The sequence below is a fragment of the Rhipicephalus microplus genome, chromosome 2 (genome assembly GCF_043290135.1).
Source record: "Rhipicephalus microplus isolate Deutch F79 chromosome 2, USDA_Rmic, whole genome shotgun sequence".
Classification (NCBI taxonomy): domain Eukaryota; kingdom Metazoa; phylum Arthropoda; class Arachnida; order Ixodida; family Ixodidae; genus Rhipicephalus; species Rhipicephalus microplus.
Window position 1 is genome coordinate 38,490,700 of NC_134701.1, and position 19,062 is coordinate 38,509,761.

Below are 19,062 nucleotides of genomic sequence, written 5' to 3' on the forward strand. Positions count from 1 at the left end.
ACTAGCCCAAGCCTCAATTGTTCTCGAGGAGAAGCATATTGTCACAGGGTCGTGACGTGGCCAAAGACAGAAAACTTCGTGTTGGGATTTAACTGTTTATTTGGGCTAACCCGTGCCCGGTAAAGGGAAAGTGTAATTACAGCAGCAGTCTTGCACAGATAGCAGTCTCGGACTGATAGCGGCGAACACACCGTCGGCCTTCGATCAACAACTCACAAGCGGCCAAGCGCGTCGGCATTTATACCCTTGCCATCGAATGTTCTAGCGTTATCGCTGGCGGTGGCGTAGATTCCAGAACAATCTGTACCGTTCGCACAGTGGGCGTGATCTTATCGAAATGATCTACTACAGTCCGGAACCTTCTCGAAACCTGCAGGCGCGGTTTGCGCCGAGAAGCGTGTGGTGTTTCGGAACGATAACAAAAACTTGTGAAATGGAACGTGGCAATATATGAACCTTCCCTGTGGCTGACAGGGATACAGGAAGATACTGGTGTCATCCACTGCACTAATACCTGCATGCACGCAGCAGATAAAATAAAGTGTCGTGGTCTTGAACGAGCTGCATAAGACCAGTGTATATGTATGTGAAGGTAGACTAGGCCAAAACGACAAAGTAGAACGCGGCAGGCACTTACACATACACACGCACACACACAAACACACACACGCATCACACTACAGTAGACAGTAGTGCAAGCAGTAACCTGTAGCGCAAGGTTCAACCGAACATAACACCGAAGCAAAAAACAATTAGGTCCATATGTTCACATCTGCCTTTATTATAGAAAAACTGCAAGTCTCACAAACATAACTCTGATGACATTCTGAAAAAGTTTGAAATATCTCACGTGACTAAGTTTTTTCTCTCTATACTATAAATTCATTGTTCTTAATACAAAAATCCCCACAACATTCATAAGCGTTTGCGCTAGTCGGGCAAACGAATGAGAAATATGGCGTTAAATGACACCTATACAATAGAAACAAAACACGTAGAAAGAGTAAGCCAGTTGCTGGAGTCACATTTACGACCTAAGATATCTCGCAGTATAAATTTTGACATTAAAAAATGGGAACATTCGACAAGGTAGTGTGATTGGCGTAGTATTAATGTAATGTCAGTGTTGGTATACTTCTAACTGCAAAACCACAGCTCGTCACTACTGCTTGCCCAATCATCTTCAACTTCTGAGATGACTGTTGCCTTCGAGAGTAGTGGGGCGAAGCTGTTCTTTCTGTACAGGAAATTCCATCCCGGAAGCCTAAAATAAATACACAAGAAACAATGACCGAAATTTCACAAGTGTGTAACATACAGTAGTACACTGCATAACTAACTGCTTTCTTATGTGTAAATATACATTGAGTGCATAACAAGCATATTCAGAGGCATCGGGCTGCACTGCAGTGAGAAATGCTAGAAAAGGCATGCTTAGCAATAAACGCCATAAAAAGCACGCTGTGGCAGAATCGTTACACCTTTCGTACTGTAGATATGAATCTTACTTTACCCTTTTAGCTTGCTCGCGCAGGCAAATAAAAACATGCTGCTCCAAGTTGATACTGTTCCAGTAGCTGCATGCATCGACCAATCTAAGTGAATGTCAAGTTCCATGCTTAATTATGCATCAAAACAGCTGCATGCGTATTTCTGCAGATCTACCATGGTACTCATTCGATTAGTTTATTAAAAGAAATCCAGTACGACGCGCAATAACATATACTTTATCTGTATTGCAGAAAAGCAAATGCCACTGAACATACATGATGGTATGCGCCTTGAGAATGTATTCAGTGCAGGTAACTTGTAAGAATAAGCACTGTACAGTTACGTTTTAAAAAGCGAATGATACTAGTGTTCTTGAACTAGCTCACAATGACACGATTATATAATGGAAGAATTGGCTATTGGGTCATTCCACGTCAGACGTCCCTGCTATTTTGGCGACTATCTCAAATGCATTCGACAAAAAATCACGCTGATTTTGCTGCAATAAAAAAGGTAACTGCTAGAATATTTCGCAGACAAATAATTTTTTGTCACGTGGCTGCCTCCTTAACTTCCCGGAATCTCGTCAGGATGTTTGTGAAAAAATTTATTTCATAAACATTTCTTTTACTTCTGTACCAAATTTTGTCTACAAGTTGGTGAAGAGCGTGCATAACGTGTTTGAAGCTCAGTAATATTATTACCATTTTTGTCAACATACGCCTAAAATAATTTAGCCGAAATGTGTATTATCGGCATTTTTCTGTATCTGAATTTTTCTATATCAATACTGCACTTTGGATAAATTTCTGAGGAGCGGATACTTAATCCACTTGAGGTATATTTGGAGGAACAAATATTTTAGACCTTTCAAGCTGTCAAACTTCACGAGAAAAATTCGCGAATTTCACAAAACAGTTGTTTTGTTTAAAATGAAAGGCAACTTGCACCATTTGGTGGTTGAATTAAAATAGACTTTGTGCATAATTGAAAGCAAATAAACAGATATTTTCATGTGCCAAATTTTGTCATAGCAATTTGGGTTTTGAGAAAAAGACCACAGCATATCCACGGAGTGAATGATGATAAGTGGGGCCCTGCGTTCGTTCGTCCGGACGCACAAACGGATGGACAGACAGTCTGACGCAAGTACGAACGGGATGAAAGATGGACGGACTCATGGACAGACCAACACACGGAAGCCTGAACGGATGGATGCACAGATGAACGGACGGATGCACAGATGAACGGACGAAAGCGCAAATGTACGGACGAATGATTCGCCCCATGAATCATCATATTGTCCATGTATATCCTGTGAAAATCACTATCACTATCTATTGTGCAACTCATAAAGTGGCTGCATAATACTAGTACGACTACAGAAGAGGGAACGACCCATGGCCTCAAGAGCTTTGTCTCTAAATAATTTTCAAAGTTCCAAGTTCCCCATTTGCCATTTGGTAATACGGTAGCCGACGCCTCGATGTTCCCCTTTGCCATTATTAGGAAAATTCAAAAATTATTTTTTTTCCTTGAAATAAAAATTTTAATGGTGAAACTTGTCACATACATAGAACTGTTTGTTAGCTTTCAATTAGGGTAAAACGGGAATTTTAATTGGACCACCACGTAGTGCAAACTGTGTCTCAATAAGGACAAAAATGACAATTCTGTGAAATAAGTGATCATTTCTCGTAGAGGTTAACAGCTTAAGATGTCTAAAATATTTTTTTATGAAAATACATTTTCTCTGGTGTAAGTAGTCACAGCTCAGATACTCAAAGTGCAGTATCGCAATGACAAAATGCAAGCACAACATATTTTCGCTAAATTCTTGCAAACGTATGTGGCCAAAAAGTTGTATTAATATTACTGAGTTTCAAACACCTTACATAAGCCCCTTCACTTAATATGTACCAAGCTTGGTATAAAAAAAGGTGTGGTACTTGTAAAATATTTTTTTGCAAGCAACACTCAAACAACATTCTGGGATGTTTAAAAGGCAACCACGTGACCAAAGTAATCTTTTTCTTTCCTAAAATTCAAGCAGTTCACTGTTCTCATTGCATTAAAACAGCACGATTTTTTCAGACACATTTCCCATAGCCGCAAAATTGGCTGGGAAATTCAAAATAAAGTAACCCTGTTACTTTCACTAACTGACCATTGCATACTGCTAAATTAGGGCTATTTATCTGAATCATGCTCGCAGGCCTAAAAGCATTACTCCTTCCCAATGCAGCGTAGGCTGTTCAGTGGCTGTGCGTGTTGTGTTCCCTGATAAATATGCTGCCCAGTCTTACATTTTGGCTGCAACACATGCTTAGATACTGTGCAGTATGTATAACTATAAACTATTGTTTTTGCAACAAAAAATCTAACAACACGCTTCACATAGTGAAAATACATTTAACATATGAAGTACTCAGCGAAGTTAAACGCCAAAGCGAGGCGATGGCGATGAAACTCTGAATAACCCGAATATTTTGAAAGTTACACATGATGGCAACGATCTGAATAAAATGGACTTGAACGTTAGCAGTTACGTGCAAACAAGCGTTTGCACAGTTCAAGTAGGCAATTCGAAAACACCCACAGACAAAAAGTCTGTTCGAAAAAAAGTCCAACTTCAGTGCTCGATCCGCTACACAGACACGGCTGTCGGCAGTGTCACGCTACGTTGTGGATGAACGAAAATACCGAAGACGAATTTAACGAAATTGAATGTATTAGCAAGTAGGCAAACTTCGCGAGGCGCACCTAACGCGAAGCAATATTTTATGTTGTCAACCGATGCATCAACCCGCGTCATCACGGTAGTGTTACCGCACAAAACGAAAAAGGACCGAACAGAACGAAATGGACACCACGCCGTTGATTTCTGTCCTCGGTCTTTTTGTGCAATAAGAAAAAAGAGAGTAAATGAACTACCAACATGCCCAAGCATATGCATCTTAGATACGGTTGATGCTTAGAGCTAACATGATCCATCCCGACACATGTAATAATTAGTAAACTAAAATTGATGTACATCACGAGCGGGCCCCGTTAAACACGGCTGCCAACAAAGGGCACCGCAAAAATCTGTTCAATTTCTTCGCTGAACTACAGCCGCGCATGCTCACTGTGCTTTGTACTCCAAACGATCTAAACACGCAGCTATAAGTTTTACTTCAGAATTTATCAAGGTAGTGGCACAAGCATAGTCACCATGTCGTTAAAAGCTAGTAAGATTCGGTATTCGGTTCACTTCTAGCAATAATACAAAAGCTTGGTCATTTCAGCCGAAGAATTGAGAATATCGTGGCGCTCGCAAACCAGCAGCCCATTTTCATCCAATGCGTTTTGATCGGTTTGTTCATTAGAATTTGCCACGGTGGTTTTTCTTTATCAGAATCACGCGCCTCCTATTTAGTGTGATATACTTTACATGCAGCTACCACAGAGCGAAAGTGTCAATTGTGTCAACTGCGGCGCTTCACAGATAGGTCAGCCTGATTGATTTGATTTGTAAGTTTAACGTCCCAAAACGACCGTATGAATATGAGAGACGCCGTAGCGGAGAGCTCAATAAGTTTTGACCACCTGGTATTTTTTAACGTGCACCAAAACCTGTGTGCACGGGCCTACAATATTACCGCCTCCATCAGAAATGCAGCCGCCACAGCCGTGATTTGATCCCATGAACTGCGGGTCAGCAGCCGAGTACCTTAGCCACTAGACCACCGTTGCGGGGCCACTGGACAGGTCAGTCTGCACAGCTTTATAACGACAGCAAACTGTCGGAGACTACCTAGGAGCATAAAACAATCATGAACAATGTGGGTGTGCGCACCGGTGAGGGAAAATGCACTGCTTTGCATTTGAACGTTGTCTTTTATTATAATAATAATAATTGTATTATAGTAGTAGTAGTAGTAGTAGTAGTAGTAGTAGTAGTAGTAGTAGTAGTAGTAGTAGGTGCTTCCGTTTTGTCATTTCATAAGCTTCACGACTTGTCCGGCTGATGAGCTGCGCAGCTTCCTGTTTCTAGTGACATTTTTTTTTCAGATTGCTTATTGTGTTCTCGCATTAGCAGAAATGATCTTTACTGCTCAACTGCGAAACAGAGATCGCAGCACAAGTTCTACTTGTTTTTGTGCAAATGACTGTACTGCGATATATGCTCTTTAATTCAATGCATTGTAGCTAGGACCAAGCGAACTTACATTTTCTATACGTATTTGAACATTTTTGCAAATTTACAACCACATTACATTTACATACCACATAGTTTATCCAGTTGGGCTATCTAAAAGCTTTGTTTACTTCAGGACAAAACTAAACAAAATTCATATAACTTTATCATTAACTCTTCTCACATACATTCTTCATAGACAATATACACAAATCCATTCACACTCCTACTATAGAAACCATGACTGTTTTTCCTCTTTAAACCAGACCACAAATTTCAAGAAATTGCTGATGTCAGCAGAGAATGTCGTCGCTGAAACTAAAGAGATGGGCCAAAATCCTCTCAAGCTGTCGTTGTAGACCCTTTATTTCACCATTTTTTTACCATTTCTTTCATACTTTTGAAATGCAAAGCATTTCTTAGCAAACTTCAGTGACCTTGAGCGTATCTATCTATCTATCTATCTATCTATCTATCTATCTATCTATCCATCTATCTATCTATCTATCTATCTATCTATCTATCTATCTATCTATCTATCTATCTATCTATCGATCGATCTGTCTGTCTGTCTGTCTTTCTGTCTGCCTGTCTATCTATCTATCTATCTATCTATCTATCTATCTATCTATCTATCTATCTATCTATCTATCTATCTATCTATCTATCTATCTAGCACCCTACGACATTTAGCTCTCCAGGCCGTTTCGGTAATGTTATCGATACCAAACTTGGTATGGCAAAACATGACTGTATGAAGAACATATTTTTCTAGTCATAACATGAAAATTATGGCATGTATGTCATGAATGTCGTGATTCACATTTCATGGTCCAACAGCTGTTGCGGTGGTTCGTTCACATGAAACGTTGCAAATCTGGTAAGGTTTGGCATGATTGCATGGCAAATATAAGCGACAGACCCTAACATGAAAATCATGACATGCGTGTCCTGTAACAACATGACTACATGCAACGCTCATGATGCGCTGGCGGCCGTCTCGCTAGCTTCACTTATACAGAATTTGGTATTACGGGACGTGAATTGATGACGAAGGTATGATGCTGGTGCAAACACGATAAGCATGAGATGCGTCTTATCCAAGAACATGGCTACATGCTACGCTCATGATGCGCTCGCGGCCGTTTCGCTAGCTTCACATTTACCAAAGTCAGTATTATGTGACGCAAACGGACGACATAGGTAAATGACACATCCAGAGATGATAATCACTACATGCGTGTCATATAACAACATGACTACCTGCCAAACTCATGATGCGCTCGCGGCCGTGTGGCTAGCTTCACATATGCCAAATTTGGAATTACGTGACGCCAATGAATGACGCAGGTATGTGACTGGTGTAAACATGATAATCTTGAGATGCGTGTCACGTGACAACATGAAGACATGCCACAGTCAAGGCGCCAATACATTTCGACGTGACGCGGTGCACGTGCTCACCGGCGTTCATTTCGTCGCGTCGTGCCAGCGTCGCCACGCCAGGCACCGGTTCTGCCACGTACTGGCAGGCGCGCGCCGAACTACGTTGCTTTGACGCATGCACGTTTCAGCGCCTCCAGCGTCCCTCCATCACGAAAAGAGGGAGACTCATTGTCTCTGGGTAACGCATCGGCGCCAAATGCAGCATGTCGCATTTAGCGCCGGTAGCCGTCGGGCCGCGCCGACGGACGCTGGTTGCACCGGGCGTCAGACTATAGAGTGCTCGCGTTTTGTTTACGTAGCGTCGCTGTGCCCAGCGTGGGCGCGCGTCAACGCTACATGGGGGTACATTGGGCCCTTCATGATGGGCTCGCGGCCGTTTTGCCAGCTCCACATATGCCACATTTGGTGTTATGTGAAGTCAATAAATGACGAATATTATGGCTTGTGCAAACATGATAATCCTGAAACGCGTGATATGTAAGAACATGACAACACACCACGCTCATGCTGTTCTCGCGGCCGTTTCACTTGCTCCACTTATACTGAGTTTGGTATCAAGTTACGTGAATAGGGGACGAAGGTAAACGACACATCCAAACATGATAATCATGACATGGAAGTCATATACGGCAAAATTTACCTTCCCCTCGTAACACTGTGCTGATTTTAAGGAGACATAGCAACAATTCTTATTCATGTTTCACATATCATCGATTCCCACTGTAAGTGAGATCTGGCAATTTTTACCGACTGCTTTTTTTCTCCTCAGGAAACTTCGCCAATGAGATCGTTGGTTTTTAGCTTCCCACATCAAGTCGTAAGAACCTAAACAGTAGCTGTAGTGGCAGACTCATGCGCCACCAGTACTGACGAGGCGGACAAATGCAAGTCTTTTAATGAAATGCAGTGATAGTTCACGGTACGTTAAATCATTTAAAAACTGGGAACACAAATTGTTTCTTGCTTCATGAATTGTTAAGTTAAGAGACTTCAAATTTTTTTGATGATGCTTGTAATGGGAGGTGCCCACACTGCACTTCAATATATGTGTCAAACTTCGCATAAAGTATCGCAGGTAACTAGGTAGCAAATGACCTACTAGTAGTGAACATTTATTGACACTTCCTTTTCACTAATTATGAAATGGAAGCGCACAACGTAGAAGCAGACGGAAAGACAGGGACAAGCGATTAGTCATGTATCACCAACTCGCCCAATCAACCATTTTGACAAATTACGTTCCTTTTCACACTGCCCCGCCGCAGTGGTCTAGCGGCTAAGGTACTCGGCTGCTGACGCGCAGGTCACGGGATCAAATCCCGGCTGCGGCGGCTGGAAATACAATCAAAGCGGAAATGCTGTAGGCCCATGTGCTCAGACTTGAGTGCACGTGAAAGAACCCCTGGTGGTCGAAATTTTCAAAGCCCTCCACTATGGCGTCTCTCAATATATTGTAGTACTTTTGGGACGTTAAATCCCAAATATCAATAATCAATCTTTTTCACACTAAGTATCAGTTGGTCAGAATGCGAAGACTGTTGTAGAGCAACGGCAGGGACAGCTCCTTCAGCGCTTAAACAAAAAGATTACCGATATCACTTGCCTGTTGGGAATGACATAGTAAAGTTCCTTAAACGGAAAATGTGTGCAAGCACTCGTGACATCAATTAACTAGACATGTCGCGCAGTGGTCCCCTGGAAAATAGTAAATTCAAGGGCACCTTAATGTGTAACTGTGGTGTGGCGTTTGCGGGACATCAATCGGGGTACATGTGTTTCATCATGGTAGTACGAGGAAGAAAGCATGCACATAGAGATATTTGGGATAGTTCTACCACAAACAGGCTGTGCGATTTGTGAATAATTTGAAATTTTAAAATTTTGTTTTTTAGCTCTGACCAATTAACCCTGTCGAGATATTAGTTTGATGACAAGTGAGCATGCACTGTTAAGAAAAAGGGTTGATTACTGTCGTACTTGTCCAAGCAATTATATTTGGATGTGTCAGGCGGCCTTCGTCAGTCAGCCTTCGACACCCGTCCACGGCCCTCTCCCGTAGCAACGGCTGTGGGGGCAAGCGTGCCTAGCAACCAGTGTCCCAATCTCCTCGACTTGAATGTGACTTGCCACCGCGTCTATGCCGTGCGTTCGCAAGGCATTTAAAGCATTTGTGCTGCCTGCATTTGTGTAGCGTTTGTGTTGATAAGATACTGAGATTATGACCATCAGGTACACTGATAGGTGCAGTGCTTCACCGCTACTTCTCTCACCGTTCGCTCGTTCTCCTCCCTGCGCCACATTTTCTCGTCCACTCGCGCCTCACCCTCGATCGTTTGTTGGCTGGGTGCCTCTAAAGAACAACTAAAAATGTGTGCTAGACATTCCACTGTGAACGCAGACGCCAAGCCGAGAACACCGTGTGATAAAACAATAGAGAGTTTGAGAATTGGGGGCGCAAGACACTGGGTCCACAAGCTGCATTGAGTTAATTGCCTTTGAGTTCGCAGTATGAGCTGAGCTTGAGCACTGGGGAAACGCAGGCTGCATTGGGCCCAACGCACGAGGCTCCGCCCATGGCCAATTTAAAAAAACTGCTGGCGGATCCCACGTATATTGGGAATCGATGATACGTAAAGCATGAATGAGAAATGTTGATATGTCACTTTAAATTCAGCACAACATTACCACGTGGGGGTAAATGATGCCATACATAACTTCCGTGTCACGATTACCATGTTTGAATGTGTCGTTGAACTTCGTCATCTATTCACGTCATGTGATACCAAATTAAGTGCATGTGGAGCTAGCGAAACGGCCGCAAGCACGCTATGAGCTTGGTATGTTGTCGTGTTCTTACATGACTTGTGTGCCAAGATTATCATGTTTGCCCAACTCATATATTTCATCATCTATTAACGTCACGTACACTAAATTTGGTACATGTGGAGCTTGCAAAACGGCCACGAGCGCATCACGAAGGGCCCAATATACTCCAATGTAGCGTTAACGCGCACGCACGTTCGGCACAGCGACGCTACGTAAGCAAAACGCGAGCACTCTATAGTCTGACGCCAGGCGTGACCAGCGTCCGTCGGCGTGGCTCGACGAGAACCGGCGCGAAAGGTGACATGCTGCATTTCGCGCTGATGCGTTACTCATGCAACATTGCGTCTCTCTCCTTTCTGACAGAGGGACGGCAGACGCACTGAAACGCGCATGCGTCAAAGCAACGCAGCGCGGCGCACGCCTGCGAGTATATATGGTGGGACCGGCGCCTGGCGTGTCAACGCCAGCGTGACGCGACGAAATGAACGCCGATGAGCACGCGCGCTGTGTCACGTCGAAAGGTATTGGCGCCTGGACTGTGGCATGTAGTCATGTTCTCACATGACACACATCTCATTATTATTTTGTTTGCACCAGGCACATATCTTCGTCATCCATTCACTGCTGCAATACCAAATTTGGTATATGTGACGCTAGTTAAACGCCTCCAGCGCATCGTGAGCGTGGCATTTAGTCATGTTGTTACATGACACGCTTGTCATGATTTTTATGTTAGGGTCTGTCGCTTGTGTTTGCGATGCAATCATGCCATACCATACCAGTTTTGCAACATGTCATGTGAACGAAACCACTGCAAGAGCTGCAGGACAATGAAATATGAATGATGACATCCACAACACACACATCATGGTTTTATTTTATGAGTAGTCAAATATGTTCTTCATACAGTCATGTTATGCCAAACTAAGTTTGGTGTCGATACAATTATTGAAACGGCCAGGAGAGCTAAAAGTCATTGGCGGCTGGAAAGATAGATAGATAGATAGATAGATAGATAGATAGATAGATAGATAGATAGATAGATAGATAGATAGATAGATAGATAGATAGATAGATAGAGAGAGAGAGAGATAGATAGATAGATAGATAGATAGATAGATAGATAGATAGATAGATAGATAGATAGATAGATAGATAGATAGATAGATAGATAGATAGATAGATAGATAGATAGATAGATAGATAGATAGATAGATAGATAGATACGCTCAAAAAAAGTCCCCGTAGTTCGCTAAGAAATGCTTCGCATTTAAAATGTGAGGCCCCGCCGTGGTGGTCTAGTGGCTAAGGCACTCGGATGCTGACCCGAAGGTTGCGGGATGTAATCCCGTCTTCGGCGGCTGCATTTCCGATGAAAGCGGAAATCTTTAGGCCCGTGTGCTCAGATTTGGGTACACGTTAAAGAACCCCAGGGGGTGGAAATTTCCGGAGCCCTTCACTACGGCGTCTCTCATAATCATATGGTGGTTTTGGGACGTTAAACCTCACATACCATAACATCATTAACAATGCGAGACTCGAGCCATTCGGCACCATGGCTGACGATGTGTCTGTTTCGTCTCGGTGGTGGCCCAAGCCACCTTGTGGGCCCACGCTAGCTTCCGATTTGTTTTGGGTCAACACGAATGCAAGACATCATGATTGGTTTCGGTTTTATGCACGCGCCCTGGAACTTCGCATGTTTCTTGAGCCCCAATTTTCAAACTCTCCATTATTCGTTTAACGCTGGGTTGAACTCACGTCCGAAACATCGTTATGGACGCTAATCAATGCATTCGAATTTCCTCGCGATTACTTTCGGAGAGGTGAAGGCGATTTTTTTTTCTGTGCTGCTGCCGCTCTTGAAAGAATATTGGCTGAATCAATTGTTGGATTTAGTCAGCGATGCTGAAATACCTTCTTGTCTTCTTTCACTCAGTTATATTGCCCTGTTGCGCACGCCAGATGTCTTCGCCAGTGACACAGGTATAGATTATATGGATGAAGTAATGCAACGCTTCTTGACATACAATGATTAAGGTCCGATCAAGACGAGCATCACCAAACTTCTGTTCACTGATCTACGTAAGTAGCGATCAAACGTCGAGCATCTTATGTTCATGTTTCATTGCCAGAACATTGCGCGTGTGCTCCTATTAGAAGTTTAGTTACGGGTTGTGCTGGTCTTGAGTCTGTGGTGCTTGACTGCTGACGCTAAAGTCGAGGTATCGAATTCCATCCTCAACAACCACATTTTCGATGGAGGAGAAAATGAGACTAGTGTATTTAGATTTAGCTGTACGTTGGACCACTCCCGTCGTGGGAAGTTTACGTGATGTTGGGAAAGTAATCCCAAAGACGCTCATGAGAAAAATACTCATCATAATTATTACGAGTACATTTGTTCATGAGCTTTTTTTACGCTATAGCAATGACATACACCTGCATAGAATACACCATTAGTCATCAATATACACCAACATAGAATACACCATGATATGGAGCATTAGGCAGTTCAATGCTTGTCGTGTTTAAGCTGCAGAAAGAAGCTACATGAATTGGTGTACTCGCGATATTATGAAATTGCCTTTTTTTGTGTCGTGCTTATACTGCGCGTATATTTCGGCGCGCGAGGTCTTCCCGACTGAATAGCTTACATTTCTTTTTGAGATTCTGCTACGAATATGAATAACCATATCTACTAGCACAGGCAGTTTCCTACCTCAAAAGAGGACGTTCTATAATAGTATGACTGGCTCGCATTAGATGACCACCAGTTGTCAAGGCTACTGTAATATTGACACTTGTAATACATACAATTATTTCGTTGGCCAATTTTAATATACGTGTCTTTGCTAAACGTTTGTTCTATTGCTCGGACAATATCGCAAATATCATCACGTCATTATTCACCCACATATTTTCGCACAAATACTTTCGTCGAAAGCGTAATGTTAATACTAATTTTGTGTACAAACCAATCTTGACATTTTATTTAGAGTAATATATCCATTACATTGTTTCAGCTGCTGACTGTGCGGCGCTAATGTTCCTTGATTGTTCACCAAACGAAGCGCGAAATCTAGTGACCTTCTTTCAAGCGACGTCACTATCTCCATGGACAGTTTGTAATCTGTGTGGGTGCACATATTTTCACGCGTGCAAAAAAGATCAGCAAGGCGTGTTCTTGAGCAAGTTCGTTTGAGAAAAATATGCAGGTTTGGCACAAAAAAAAACACCAGATTGCTCGTTTTCTCGTTAGATGCTTGCATAATAACTAAGCCACCTACAATATAAAAGGAACTTACAAACACGTGTTTACCGCTTTTTTGTCGATTCATGTTTTACCTTAATCGCCATGCTTTTCAAATTTTCGTTCAGTGATTGCTTTTCACGTGCTTGAGGAAACAGCTGAACTCATTATTTCTATAATTGTCCATAAAATGCCATAAAAATGCGTTTCTAGCCAGTGTATGCAAAGTTTTCATGTACTGACACAATGCAATAACAATATGTGATGCACTGTAAATTTCAAGAACGTCTTTCTCAAATGGCGAGCCTCTACACGACTTGTTTTTTTCTTGGAGGGGTATGGGTCTGAGTCGTGCAACACAGATAGCTGGCGGACCAGTTTCTACATACTGAACGTGAAACAGCCGGCCTATACGCGACAAAAAGTTACAAAGAAGCCGGTGTAGGGGTGAAGAACGCAATAGTGAGTGCGTTTGGCTTCGGCGGTACTGTGAAGTTGCGTGTTTTTTTTTTCATTTTCTTCTTTTCTTTCCCTTTTTCCATCTCTTTTTTTCATGTCTCTGGAGAATTTAATCAGATGTTAGTCAGCGCTGTGTATGTGTGCTTTTGTAACTTCTTTCGTGTTTTTGACCTATAGCTCCCGTCTCCCCCGCTCCCTCTCCTTCGTCCAGCGTCATTGTCAGGAAACTTGCTTCACCAAATGAGGAAGACCAATTGGCCTGATTGGGGGGAGGGGGAGGTTACTTCGTTTTGGCTGGCACGATTCCTCAAGAAGTGGTGGTGTGTGGACAGGTGCGGGTGCAAGTCAGCATCGTGCGTGAGATTCCGGCTCTGTTTTCAGACGATATTAGCGTAGCTAACAGTCAGTGGCCCGTGCTTCCATTGTGGACTACCTCGCGGCTGTCATGTCTGTATAATCAGATTTTTTGTCGTTATTGTACGTTTATTATTTGCAATCCCTTTTTGTGTAATATGTTACTGTGGTGCATTTAAACTTTTTCATTCGTTGTATTCTTATCAAGCAAACGAGCGCACGTGGTAGGTTTTTATACATGGTTCTTTTTTGTTGCTTTTTTTTTCTTGAGACAGGCAATGCGTGCGTGCGTGTTTGCTTTGCTTAGGTGTGTAGACAATTTTGCGCAGTTAGTTTGCTCATTTAAATCAAGATTGTGCCACAATACCATCGACGTCTCCCTACCATTTTTTAGTATGGCCATCTTTCTGCCGTGGCCTTCTGCAGCACCGCTCAACATCTGCTTCACATCGTCCGTTGTGCGTCCTTGTAGCGTCTGCGTGCAGGCGAGTAAAAGCGAAGCAGACACCATGGAGACGCCGAGCAGACGACGCGACGCGGATGTTCTGCAGTGCCGCAGAACGCCAGAGCAGAAAGACGGCCACAGTGGGGAAAGGGCGGCACCTATGGGTGCAGTTTTCTTCCGCCTTGATCTCATCATGTCGTCGTCTTGCGCTGTGGGGCTCGTAAGTTTGTAACGCATGCATTTATTTGTTTTATGTTTATGTCATGAAGCTTTGAGAACAATGTATTCATCGGTGTTTTGCGGTGTTTTCAAGATTCATTCTTACATTGTCGGAGACTCGGTCTAGCAGGCCTGGCTAAACAAACACAGCAAATCTTTTCAATAAGTATAGCACGTACCTGATGTCTTGTCCTCAAGTGAGACGACAAGAAGCGGTGGCTTATTTCACCATTTGTTAATTGCTGTGACTACAGTGGGCGAGTAGCAAGCCTGAGTTTTGATCACGGTGTAAGCTCCGGTGTTTGCACGACCACCTACTACAGCCTACTGACAGCCTATTTTTGAAGCTTCTGTTACTTTAGTTAGTGTAAACCTTCTCGGCAAAACATATTGATTATGTGTGTGAAATAAGGGCATACATTCATTCTCATCAGTGGTTTGTTATTGAGTAGAGCGGTACAGTGAGATCGCGCACTTCTCAGCTGCTCCCGCAGACGAAAGTGGTGGCTGGTAGAGGCGGTGCGTGCGCACATAGCTGTAACAAAACCAAAATACGCTGGCGGTACTGCTGCGTATTCAAGTGCCACAACGACCGCCTGGATCGGCGCGCGCGGTGGTGTTCCTCCGGTTTTAGAGTTTCCTAAAACTAACTAGAGGTCCAGTTCTCTAAATAATTGTGGGACGAGGGGAGAGCGGAAGCCAGCATCGGCGGCGTGGTGAAACACACGGAAATTTTCGTGCACGGCGTGGTGGTGCCACTGCGCCTTTCTCCTGAAGCCTCTTCCCTCCCAGCAACGTTGAACGCGCGTTCGGCCAACAGGCGCTGGCGATTGTAGTCGCTTGTGCGTGGTATATTTTGCTCGCTTGAATAAAGTAGCGCTGAGCTATATAGAAAAACCTTGGAAGAAGAAGTATTCTTTTGCGCCAGGTTGTAAAACTGGGTATAACAATGAAACTGCAGCCGTACTGACTACACTGAATGACTGCGGTGGTCGTTTGTACCTTTCACGAAATTTGTAGTACAGGGCTGGACAGTATGGCGATGCAATAGTGCCTCAGAGATACATTTGACTTCCGGTACCGAGATACATTGAAAAAGTGTATTTGTATCGCAGTAGTAAAATACTTTTCTTTTGTATCGAACGTATCGAAATAATGCGAAGACACGGTTATCTTGCTACACTTTTGTCAGAACTGAGCCGACGTACGTGTACCAAATATTGAAAGAAAGCTTGTATGCGCATAGCTTAGCCAAAAGCGCCCCTCCAGTCGGCGACACATGGAGATCAGCCAGGAATCCTCCATACGCACAGAATCTTCTATATGGTCAAGTGTTTGACGCGACTGACGGCGGAATCAAGGAGGCAGTCTTGGATCTTGCTCAAGGCCGGTGAAGCAGTGTCAGTTTTATTTTTGGGGGCATTTTTTGTATTTAGTAGTTTTAACACGAAGTTGTGTTCGCCTACAATATTAGACTGTCTTTGCTATGTATCGCCAGTCTTGAATTAAAAGTTATCGGTGCTCTGCCTACTGACAGCCTATTTTATAAGCTTCTGTTACTTTAGTTAGTGTAAACCTTCTGGGCAAAACATATCGATTATGTGTGTGAAGTAAGGGCATACATTCATTCTCATCAGTGGTTTGTTATTGAGTAGAGCGGTACGGCTGATAGCATTTTAATTATCTGAAGCATTATCAACAATGTTACGGTACACCTAATTATTGTACATGCGCAACATCAATACCCACGTAACTCTAAATATTTTAGTGTCTGTATTATATATGTATTCCTCAAAGTGTAATCTGGATTTTTTTTCATCTTTTTGCAAAACTATCTCCGTAATATCCCGCTATGTCTTCTACAAATATTTTGCACTACTTGTATTTTTAGGCTTCCAGCACGTGTACATTGATATTTGTACTTTCAGAGTACTTTTACGAGTGTGTCTGCCCAGTCCTGAATTATGTGCATGACGCGCTCCATTGTCTCGGAGCTACGCAGGAACAGCATTCGTATGATTGTGGCTCTTGTGAAGAACAACTTGCTTTGCTCCAATGGTTATTCTATGTGACGCTCACAAGATAGAGAAAAACATGAGATTGTATTTCGTCTGTTTCTTCACGCACCAGCGCTTGAACAGAGAGCAAAAAGTAAAAAAGAAAATGCTCAGCCAAACGCCCTAGAAGCCTGGGTTTGTGTTCGCAAATTTAGTTATGGTAGAGTGTCTTTGTATTTATTAAAATGGTCTCATCCACTCTTTAAATTGTTTATCTGTCACTGTCTCTCTCTCTCTCTCTGTGTTTTTTGCGTCGACGGCATCGGCTGTGCAGGGCCGCATCCATTCTCTATGGGTAGCCACGCGCAGGTCCAAAAACTTTCTTACTGACAGGCTTGTGCCTAAATCCTCACGTCTTTGAGCTTGCAAAACCAAACTATTTATTCTCTTTTTGTTGAATCAGTGTACAATTTAAGCAATAAAGAGTCAAGCATCAATGTTAAACAAGTCCCACTCGTCACTTGAAAGTGGGGCAAAAGAGCGCCCATTACAGCGTGCTTCAGGATGGATGGATGGATTGATATGGCTGTACCCATTAGATCGGGCGGTGGCGAACGCCACCAAGCCATAATACTTGTGAACCAAAAACTAGATTTATTTTTTTTCTTTAAACGGTGAGGTTGAGGACTAGTACTTTGCAGTGAGGGGTTTAATTTTAAATCGTGCCTTGACTTTAGCACCAATCAGATAACCTCCTTCAAGTTAATTTTAGCCGCTTAAAGTATATTTTGCCCTCCCTGTCCCTAAACCCCCATGCTTTGAAAAACTCTGCCCCATCATTTTTATCTAAAGGCTGAAGCCCTTTACAGAACATTATCAAGTGTTCGGCAGTTTCCTCTTACTCTCCACACGCACTCCATACCGCGTATACCCCTGCGTATTTGGCCCAATATGTCTTAGTTCGCAATACTCCCGTCCTGGCCTCAAACAGTAGAGAACTACCCTGAGTATTATCTTAGATCCGTTCCTTGGCGATTTCCTGTTTAAAAGTTTGATAGAGCTCTAGTGCAGACTTCTTAATCATGCCAATTCTCCACATATCACTTTCAGCTTCCTTCACCTTCTTCTTAACCAATAAATCTTTTTGGTTTGGCCACCTGCTGTTTTCTAAGTTTTTACCAGTCAATTTCCTGGTTTGATTCCTCCATATTGTATCGACATTCTTCATGTACAAGTAGCTGAATACCTTCCTAGCCCAACGCTCCTCCCCCATTTCTCTCAACCGCTTCTCAAATTTTACCTTGCTGCTAGCTTCCCTGCCCTCAAATGATGTCCATCCAATATCACTTTGATCTCCCTGATTTGGTGTATTCGCATTAGCTTCTAAGGCAAGCCTACCTATTCCACGTTACTTAATTTCAAATCTTGCTTGAACTTCTGATCTCATGCACAAGACCACATTGCCGAACATAAGCCCAGGAACCATGACCACTTTCCATATTCCTCTCACAACATCATACCTATTGTAATTCCACAGTGCCCTATTTTTCATCACTGCTGCATTCTTGTTACCTTCAGTCATCACATATATTTCGTGTTTCTCAGGTGCTCGGTCCCATTGCTTATCCGTACGCCAAGATATTTGTATTTGTCTGTTATCTCTAGCGCGACCTCCTGTATTCTAAGCTCCCTACCTTCACTGTCATTGAAAATCATGACTGCTGATTTTTTCTTGCTGAATCTAAAATCTAACCTATCTCCCTCATTACCGCCGATGTCCATCAATCTCTGCAAATCTGCCTCATTGTTGGCAATTAGCACTATATTATCTGCGTACATCAATGCTGGTAGTGCCTGTTCAATGAGTTTTCCTTGTTTGACAAAAGAAAGGTTGAAGCCCAGTCCACTTGCCTCTGATTTGGCCTCTAATCCTTGTAGGTGCATCATGAATAATAAGGGCGACATAGAACACCCCTGTCTAAGCCTATTTTTACATCTGCAGACTTGGATACCTGCTTTGTCCACTTTATACTGCCTTGTTACCTTTATAGATATCCTTTAAAAGATTAGTGACTCCATCTTCCATGCCTGGTGTGTCCAGTATTCTCTACTGTTATGACCAGCACAGCAAGGAGGTGGCTTGCAAGGTACGCTCATCGTCGTAACGGTAAAACGCTGTCCACGTCCTGTAGGAACGCGGGAGGCGTCTGTGTGCGCTGCAGGAAACGCAAATCAGTGTCGCTGGGACACACGGCCTGCGTCTGAGAGGATGCACGTGCACGGACGAGGGATATAAAAAGCGCGTCGCGTGTGCGGTCGGAGCTCTCTCTCTGGACTTCGCTGGCCCGCTCGTCTCGAGTGCGCTCTGGGCCCTTGTGATGGAAAGGCGCGT